Raw genomic sequence first — 9,152 nt, forward strand, 5'->3', positions numbered from 1 at the left:
ACCGTCTCGCTCTTCCCCAAACCCCCGTCTCGCTCTTCCCCAACCCCCCGCCCCGTCTCGCTCTTCCCAACCCCCAGCCCCGTCTCGCTCTTCCCCAACCCCCCGCCCCGTCTCGCTCTTCCCCAACCCCCAGCCCCGTCTCGCTCTTCCCCAACCCCCCGCCCCGTCTCGCTCTTCCCCAACCCCGTCCCGCTCTTCCCCAACCCCGTCTCGCTCTTCACCAACCCCCCTCTCGCTCTTCCCAACCCCCCTCTCGCTCTTCCCCAACCCCCCTCTCGCTCTTCCCCAACCCCCCTCTCGCTCTTCCGCAACCCCCCCTCTCGCTCTTCCCCAACCCCCCTCTCGCTCTTCCCCAACCCCCGTCTCGCTCTTCCCCACCCCCCGTCTCGCTCTTCCCCAACCCCCGTCTCGCTCTTCCCCAACCCCCGTCTCGCTCTTCCCCAACCCCCCGCCCCGTCTCGCTCTTCCCCAACCCCCGTCTCGCTCTTCCCCAACCCCCGTCTCGCTCTTCCCCAACCCCCCGCCCCGTCTCGCTCTTCCCCAACCCCGTCCCGCTCTTCCCCAACCACCGTCTCGCTCTTCCCCAACCCCCCTCTCGCTCTTCCCCAACCCCGTCTCGCTCTTCCCCAACCCCCGTCTCGCTCTTCCCCAACCCCCGTCTCGCTCTTCCCCAACCCCCCGCCCCGTCTCGCTCTTCCCAACCCCCCTCTCGCTCTTCCCCAACCACCGTCTCGCTCTTCCCCAACCCCCCTCTCGCTCTTCCCCAACCCCCCTCTCGCTCTTCCCCAACCCCCCTCTCGCTCTTCCCAACCCCCCTCTCGCTCTTCCCCAACCCCCGTCTCGCTCTTCCCCAACCACCGTCTCGCTCTTCCCCAACCCCCCCGCCCCGTCTCGCTTCTTCCCCAACCCCCGTCTCGCTCTTCCCCAACCCCCGTCTCGCTCTTCCCCAACCCCCCGCCCCGTCTCGCTCTTCCCCAACCCCCGTCCCGCTCTTCCCCAACCACCGTCTCGCTCTTCCCAACCCCCCTCTCGCTCTTCCCCAACCCCCTCTCGCTCTTCCCAACCCCCCTCTCGCTCTTCCCCAACCCCCCTCTCGCTCTTCCCCAACCCCCTCTCGCTCTTCCCCAACCCCCTCTCGCTCTTCCCCAACCCCCCTCTCGCTCTTCCCCAACCCCCCTCTCGCTCTTCCCCAACCCCCCTCTCGCTCTTCCCCAACCCCCCTCTCGCTCTTCCCCAACCCCCCTCTCGCTCTTCCCCAACCCCCGTCTCGCTCTTCCCCAACCCCCGTCTCGCTCTTCCCCAACCCCCGTCTCGCTCTTCCCCAACCCCCGTCTCGCTCTTCCCCAACCCCCCTCTCGCTCTTCCCCAACCCCCCTCTCGCTCTTCCCCAACCCCCCGCCCCGTCTCGCTCTTCCCCAACCCCCAGCCCGTCTCGCTCTTCCCCAACCCCCCGCCCCGTCTCGCTCTTCCCAACCCCCAGCCCCGTCTCGCTCTTCCCCAACCCCCCCGCCCCCGTCTCGCTCTTCCCCAACCCGTCCCGCCGCTCTTCCCCAACCCCCGTCTCGCTCTTCCCCAACCCCCCTCTCGCTCTTCCCCAACCCCCCTCTCGCTCTTCCCCAACCCCCCTCTCGCTCTTCCCCAACCCCCAGCCCGTCTCGCTCTTCCCAACCCCCCGCCCCGTCTCGCTCTTCCCCAACCCCGTCCCGCTCTTCCCCAACCCCCGTCTCGCTCTTCCCCAACCCCCCGCCCCGTCTCGCTCTTCCCCAACCCCCCGCCCCGTCTCGCTCTTCCCCAACCCCCCGCCCCGTCTCGCTCTTCCCCAACCCCGTAACGCTCTTCCCCAACCACCGTCTCGCTCTTCCCCAAACCCCCTCTCGCTCTTCCCAACCCCCCTCTCGCTCTTCCCCAACCCCCGTCTCGCTCTTCCCAACCCCCGTCTCGCTCTTCCCCAACCCCCGTCTCGCTCTTCCCCAACCCCCCTCTCGCTCTTCCCCAACCCCCTCTCGCTCTTCCCCAACCCCCCTCTCGCTCTTCCCAACCACCGTCTCGCTCTTCCCCAACCCCCCTCCGCTCTTCCCCAACCCCCGTCTCGCTCTTCCCCAACCCCCGTCTCGCTCTTCCCCAACCCCCGTCTCGCTCTTCCCCAACCCCCGTCTCGCTCTTCCCCAACCCCCGTCTCGCTCTTCCCAACCCCCGTCTCGCTCTTCCCCAACCCCCGTCTCGCTCTTCCCAACCCCCGTCTCGCTCTTCCCCAACCCCCCTCTCGCTCTTCCCCAACCCCCCGCCCCGTCTCGCTCTTCCCCAACCCCCCGCCCCGTCTCGCTCTTCCCCAACCCCCCGCCCCGTCTCGCTCTTCCCCAACCCCCGCCCCGTCCCGCTCTTCCCCAACCACCGTCTCGCTCTTCCCCAACCCCCCTCTCGCTCTTCCCCAACCCCCCTCTCGCTCTTCCCCAACCCCCGTCTCGCTCTTCCCCAACCCCCGTCTCGCTCTTCCCAACCCCCGTCTCGCTCTTCCCCAACCCCCCTCTCGCTCTTCCCCAACCCCCGTATCGCTCTTCCCCAACCCCCGTATCGCTCTTCCCCAACCCCCCTCTCGCTCTTCCCCAACCACCGTCTCGCTCTTCCCCAACCCCCGTCTCGCTCTTCCCCAACCCCCGTCTCGCTCTTCCCCAACCCCCCTCTCGCTCTTCCCCAACCCCCCTCTCGCTCTTCCCCAACCCCCCTCTCGCTCTTCCCCAACCCCCCTCTCGCTCTTCCCCAACCCCCCTCTCGCTCTTCCCCAACCACCGTCTCGCTCTTCCCCAACCCCCCTCTCGCTCTTCCCCAACCACCGTCTCGCTCTTCCCCAACCCCCCTCTCGCTCTTCCCCAACCCCCGTCTCGCTCTTCCCCAACCCCCCTCTCGCTCTTCCCCAACCCCCCTCTCGCTCTTCCCAACCCCCTCTCGCTCTTCCCCAACCCCCGTCTCGCTCTTCCCCAACCCCCGTCTCGCTCTTCCCCAACCCCCCTCTCGCTCTTCCCCAACCCCCGTCTCGCTCTTCCCCAACCCCCGTCTCGCTCTTCCCCAACCCCCGTCTCGCTCTTCCCCAACCCCCGTCTCGCTCTTCCCCAACCCCCGTCTCGCTCTTCCCAACCCCCGTCTCGCTCTTCCCCAACCCCCGTCTCGCTCTTTTTTTCTTTTCTTTTTCCCAACCCCCGTCTCGCTCTTCCCCAACCCCCGTCTCGCTCTTCCCAACCCCCGTCTCGCTCTTCCCCAACCCCCGTCTCGCTCTTCCCCAACCCCCCTCTCGCTCTTCCCCAACCCCCCTCTCGCTCTTCCCCAAACCCCCGTCTCGCTCTTCCCCAACCCCCGTCGCTCTTCCAACCCCTCTCGCTCTTCCCCAACCCCCCTCTCGCTCTTCCCCAACCCCCCTCCTCGCTCTTCCCCAACCCCCCTCTCGCTCTTCCCCAACCCCTCTCTCGCTCTTCCCCAACCACCGTCTCGCTCTTCCCCAACCCCCCTCTCGCTCTTCCCAACCCCCGCTCTCGCTCTTCCCAACCCCCGTCTCGCTCTTCCCAACCCCCCTCTCGCTCTTCCCCAACCCCCCTCTCGCTCTTCCCCAACCCCCCGCCCCTCTCGCTCTTCCCCAACCCCCCGCCCCGTCTCGCTCTTCCCCAACCCCCCCCGCCCCGTCTCGCTCTTCCCCAACCCCCGCCCCGTCTCGCTCTTCCCCAACCCCGTCCCGCTCTTCCCCAACCACCGTCTCGCTCTTCCCCAACCCCCCTCTCGCTCTTCCCCAACCCCCCTCTCGCTCTTCCCCAACCCCCCTCTCGCTCTTCCCCAACCCCCGTCTCGCTCTTCCCCAACCCCCGTCTCGCTCTTCCCCAACCCCCGTCTCGCTCTTCCCAACCCCCGTCTCGCTCTTCCCAACCCCCGTCTCGCTCTTCCCCAACCCCCCTCTCGCTCTTCCCCAACCCCCGTCTCGCTCTTCCCCAACCACCGTCTCGCTCTTCCCAACCCCCGTCTCGCTCTTCCCCAACCCCCCGCCCCGTCTCGCTCTTCCCCAACCCCCCTCTCTCGCTCTTCCCCAACCCCCGTCTCGCTCTTCCCCAACCACCGTCTCGCTCTTCCCCAACCACCGTCTCGCTCTTCCCCAACCCCCCTCTCGCTCTTCCCCAACCCCCCTCTCGCTCTTCCCCAACCCCCGTCTCGCTCTTCCCCAACCACCGTCTCGCTCTTCCCCAACCCCCTCTCGCTCTTCCCAACCCCCCTCTCGCTCTTCCCCAACCCCCCTCTCGCTCTTCCCCAACCACCGTCTCGCTCTTCCCCAACCCCCCTCTCGCTCTTCCCCAACCCCCGTCTCGCTCTTCCCCAACCCCCGTCTCGCTCTTCCCCAACCCCCGTCTCGCTCTTCCCCAACCCCCGTCTCGCTCTTCCCCAACCCCGTCTCGCTCTTCCCCAACCCCCGTCTCGCTCTTCCCCAACCCCCCTCTCGCTCTTCCCCAACCCCCCGCCCCGTCTCGCTCTTCCCAACCCCCCGCCCCGTCTCGCTCTTCCCCAACCCCCAGCCCCGTCTCGCTCTTCCCCAACCCCCCGCCCCGTCTCGCTCTTCCCCAACCCCGTCCCGCTCTTCCCCAACCCCCGTCTCGCTCTTCCCCAACCCCCCTCTCGCTCTTCCCCAACCCCCCTCTCGCTCTTCCCCAACCCCCCTCTCGCTCTTCCCCAACCCCCCTCTCGCTCTTCCCCAACCCCCCTCTCGCTCTTCCCCAACCCCCAGCCCCGTCTCGCTCTTCCCCAACCCCCCGCCCCGTCTCGCTCTTCCCTAACCCCGTCCCGCTCTTCCCAACCCCCGTCTCGCTCTTCCCCAACCCCCGCCCCGTCTCGCTCTTCCCCAACCCCCCGCCCCGTCTCGCTCTTCCCCAACCCCCCGCCCCGTCTCGCTCTTCCCCAACCCGTCCCGCTCTTCCCCAACCACCGTCTCGCTCTTCCCCAACCCCCCTCTCGCTCTTCCCCAACCCCCCTCTCGCTCTTCCCCAACCCCCCTCTCGCTCATACCCACCCACCCCCCTCTCGCTCTTCCCCAACCCCCCTCTCGCTCTTCCCAACCCCCGTCTCGCTCTTCCCCAACCCCCGTCTCGCTCTTCCCCAACCCCCCTCTCGCTCTCCCCAACCCCCCTCTCGCTCTTCCCCAACCCCCCTCTCGCTCTTCCCCAACCACCGTCTCGCTCTTCCCCAACCCCCGTCTCGCTCTTCCCCAACCCCCGTCTCGCTCTTCCCCAACCCCCGTCTCGCTCTTCCCAACCCCCGTCTCGCTCTTCCCCAACCCCGTCTCGCTCTCCCCAACCCCGTCTCGCTCTTCCCCAACCCCCGTCTCGCTCTTCCCAACCCCCTCTCGCTCTTCCCCAACCCCCCGCCCGTCTCGCTCTTCCCCAACCCCCCGCCCCGTCTCGCTCTTCCCCAACCCCCGCCCCGTCCCGCTCTTCCCAACCACCGTCTCGCTCTTCCCCAACCCCCTCTCGCTCTTCCCCAACCCCCCTCTCGCTCTTCCCCAACCCCCGTCTCGCTCTTCCCCAACCCCCGTCTCGCTCTTCCCCAACCCCCGTCTCGCTCTTCCCCAACCCCCGTCTCGCTCTTCCCCAACCCCCGTCTCGCTCTCTTCCCCAACCCCCCTCTCGCTCTTCCCCAACCCCCCTCTCGCTCTTCCCCAACCCCCCTCTCGCTCTTCCCAACCCCCGTCTCGCTCTTCCCCAACCCCCGTCTCGCTCTTCCCCAACCCCCGTCTCGCTCTTCCCCAACCCCCGTCTCGCTCTTCCCCAACCCCCGTCTCGCTCTTCCCCAACCCCCGTCTCGCTCTTCCCCAACCCCCGTCTCGCTCTTCCCCAACCCCCGTCTCGCTCTTCCCCAACCCCCCGCCCCGTCTCGCTCTTCCCCAACCCCCAGCCCCGTCTCGCTCTTCCCCAACCCCCAGTACTGTCTCGCTCTTCCCCAACCCCCCTCTCGCTCTTCCCAACCCCCGTCTCGCTCTTCCCCAACCCCCGTCTCGCTCTTCCCCAACCCCCGTCTCGCTCTTCCCCAACCCCCGTCTCGCTCTTCCCCAACCCCCGTCTCGCTCTTCCCCAACCCCCGTCTCGCTCTTCCCCAACCCCCGTCTCGCTCTTCCCCAACCCCCCTCTCGCTCTTCCCCAACCCCCCGCCCCGTCTCGCTCTTCCCCAACCCCCCGCCCCGTCTCGCTCTTCCCCACCCCCCGCCCCGTCCCGCTCTTCCCCAACCACCGTCTCGCTCTTCCCCAACCCCCCTCTCGCTCTTCCCCAACCCCCCTCTCGCTCTTCCCCAACCCCCCTCTCGCTCTTCCCCAACCCCCCTCTCGCTCTTCCCCAACCCCGTCTCGCTCTTCCCCAACCCCCGTCTCGCTCTTCCCAACCCCCGTCTCGCTCTTCCCCAACCCCCGTCTCGCTCTTCCCCAACCCCGTCTCGCTCTTCCCCAACCCCGTCTCGCTCTTCCCCAACCCCCGTCTCGCTCTTCCCCAACCCCCGTCTCGCTCTTCCCCAACCCCCCTCTCGCTCTTCCCCAACCCCCGTCTCGCTCTTCCCCAACCACCGTCTCGCTCTTCCCCAACCACCGTCTCGCTCTTCCCCAACCCCCGTCTCGCTCTTCCCCAACCCCCGTCTCGCTCTTTCCCCAACCCCCGTCTCGCTCTTCCCCAACCCCCGTCTCGCTCTTCCCAACCCCCGTCTCGCTCTTCCCCAACCCCCGTCTCGCTCTTCCCAACCCCCGTCTCGCTCTTCCCCAACCCCCCTCTCGCTCATCCCCAACACCCTCTCGCTCATCCCCAACACCCCGTCATTTCACTCTTCCCAACCCCCCGCCCCGTCTCGCTCTTCCCCAACCCCCCGCCCCGTCTCGCTCTTCCCCAACCCCCCGCCCCGTCTCGCTCTTCCCCAACCCCGTCCCGCTCTTCCCCAACCACCGTCTCGCTCTTCCCCAACCCCCCTCTCGCTCTTCCCCAACCCCCCTCTCGCTCTTCCCCAACCCCCGTCTCGCTCTTCCCCAACCCCCCTCTCGCTCTTCCCCAACCCCCCTCTCGCTCTTCCCCAACCCCCCTCTCGCTCTTACCCCAACCCCCTCTCGCTCTTCCCAACCCCCCTCTCGCTCTTCCCCAACCCCCGTCTCGCTCTTCCCCAACCCCCGTCTCGCTCTTCCCCAACCCCCGTCTCGCTCTTCCCCAACCCCCGTCTCGCTCTTCCCCAACCCCCGTCTCGCTCTTCCCCAACCCCCCTCTCGCTCTTCCCCAACCCCCCGCCCCGTCTCGCTCTTCCCCAACCCCCCGCCCCGTCTCGCTCTTCCCCAACCCCCCGCCCCGTCTCGCTCTTCCCCAACCCCGTCCCGCTCTTCCCCAACCACCGTCTCGCTCTTCCCAACCCCCCTCTCGCTCTTCCCCAACCCCCCTCTCGCTCTTCCCCAACCCCCCTCTCGCTCTTCCCAACCCCCCTCTCGCTCTTCCCCAACCCCCCTCTCGCTCTTCCCCAACCCCCTCTCGCTCTTCCCCAACCCCCCTCTCGCTCTTCCCCAACCCCCGTCTCGCTCTTCCCCAACCCCCGTCTCGCTCTTCCCCAACCCCGTCTCGCTCTTCCCCAACCCCCGTCTCGCTCTTCCCAACCCCCGTCTCGCTCTTCTCCCCAACCCCCCTCTCGCTCTTCCCCAACCCCCGTCTCGCTCTTCCCCAACCCCCGTCTCGCTCTTCCCCAACCCCCGTCTCGCTCTTCCCCAACCCCCGTCTCGCTCTTCCCCCAACCCCCGTCTCGCTCTTCCCAACCCCCGTCTCGCTCTTCCCCAACCCCCGTCTCGCTCTTCCCCAACCCCCCGTCTCGCTCTTTCCCCAACCCCCGTCTCGCTCTTCCCCAACCCCCGTCTCGCTCTTCCCCAACCCCCGTCTCGCTCTTCCCCAACCCCCCGCCCCGTCTCGCTCTTCCCCAACCCCCAGCCCCGTCTCGCTCTTCCCAACCCCCCGCCCCGTCTCGCTCTTCCCCAACCCCCAGCCCCGTCTCGCTCTTCCCCAACCCCCCGCCCCGTCTCGCTCTTCCCCAACCCCGTCCCGCTCTTCCCCAACCCCCGTCTCGCTCTTCCCCATCCCCCGTCTCGCTCTTCCCCAACCCCCCTCTCGCTCTTCCCCAACCCCCTCTCTCGCTCTTCCCCAACCCCCTCTCGCTCTTCCCCAACCCCCAGCCCCGTCTCGCTCTTCCCCAACCCCCCGCCCCGTCTCGCTCTTCCCCAACCCCGTCCCGCTCTTCCCCAACCCCCGTCTCGCTCTTCCCAACCCCCCCGCCCCGTCTCGCTCTTCCCAAACCCCCCGCCCCGTCTCGCTCTTCCCCAACCCCCCGCCACCGTCTCGCTCTTCCCAACCCCGTCCCGCTCTTCCCCAACCACCGTCTCGCTCTTCCCCAACCCCCCTCTCGCTCTTCCCCAACCCCTTCACCCCCTCTCGCTCTTCCCCAACCCCCCTCTCGCTCTTCCCCAACCCCCGTCTCGCTCTTCCCCAACCCCCGTCTCGCTCTTCCCCAACCCCCCTCTCGCTCTTCCCCAACCCCCGTCTCGCTCTTCCCCAACCCCCCGTCTCGCTCTTCCCCAACCCCCCCGCCCCGTCTCGCTCTTCCCCAACCCCCCGCCCGTCTCGCTCTTCCCAACCCCCGTCTCGCTCTTCCCCAACCCCCGTCTCGCTCTTCCCCAACCCCCGTCTCGCTCTTCCCCAACCCCCCTCTCGCTCTTCCCCAACCCCCCGCCCCGTCTCGCTCTTCCCCAACCCCCGCCCCGTCTCGCTCTTCCCCAACCCCCCGCCCGTCCCGCTCTTCCCCAACCACCGTCTCGCTCTTCCCCAACCCCCCTCTCGCTCTTCCCCAACCCCCCTCTCGCTCTTCCCCAACCCCCCTCTCGCTCTTCCCCAACCCCCGTCTCGCTCTTCCCCAACCCCCGTCTCGCTCTTCCCCAACCCCCGTCTCGCTCTTCCCCAACCCCCGTCTCGCTCTTTTTACAACTTATGTTTTACCCCAACCCCCCTTCTCGCTCTTCCCCAACCCCCCTCTCGCTCTTCCCCAACCCCCGTCTCGCTCTTCCCCAACCCCCGTCTCGCTCTTCCCCAACCACCGTCTCGCTCTTCCCAACCCCCCTCTCGCTCTT

The sequence above is a fragment of the Ascaphus truei genome, unplaced genomic scaffold (assembly GCF_040206685.1).
Source record: "Ascaphus truei isolate aAscTru1 unplaced genomic scaffold, aAscTru1.hap1 HAP1_SCAFFOLD_2443, whole genome shotgun sequence".
NCBI classification, from domain to species: domain Eukaryota; kingdom Metazoa; phylum Chordata; class Amphibia; order Anura; family Ascaphidae; genus Ascaphus; species Ascaphus truei.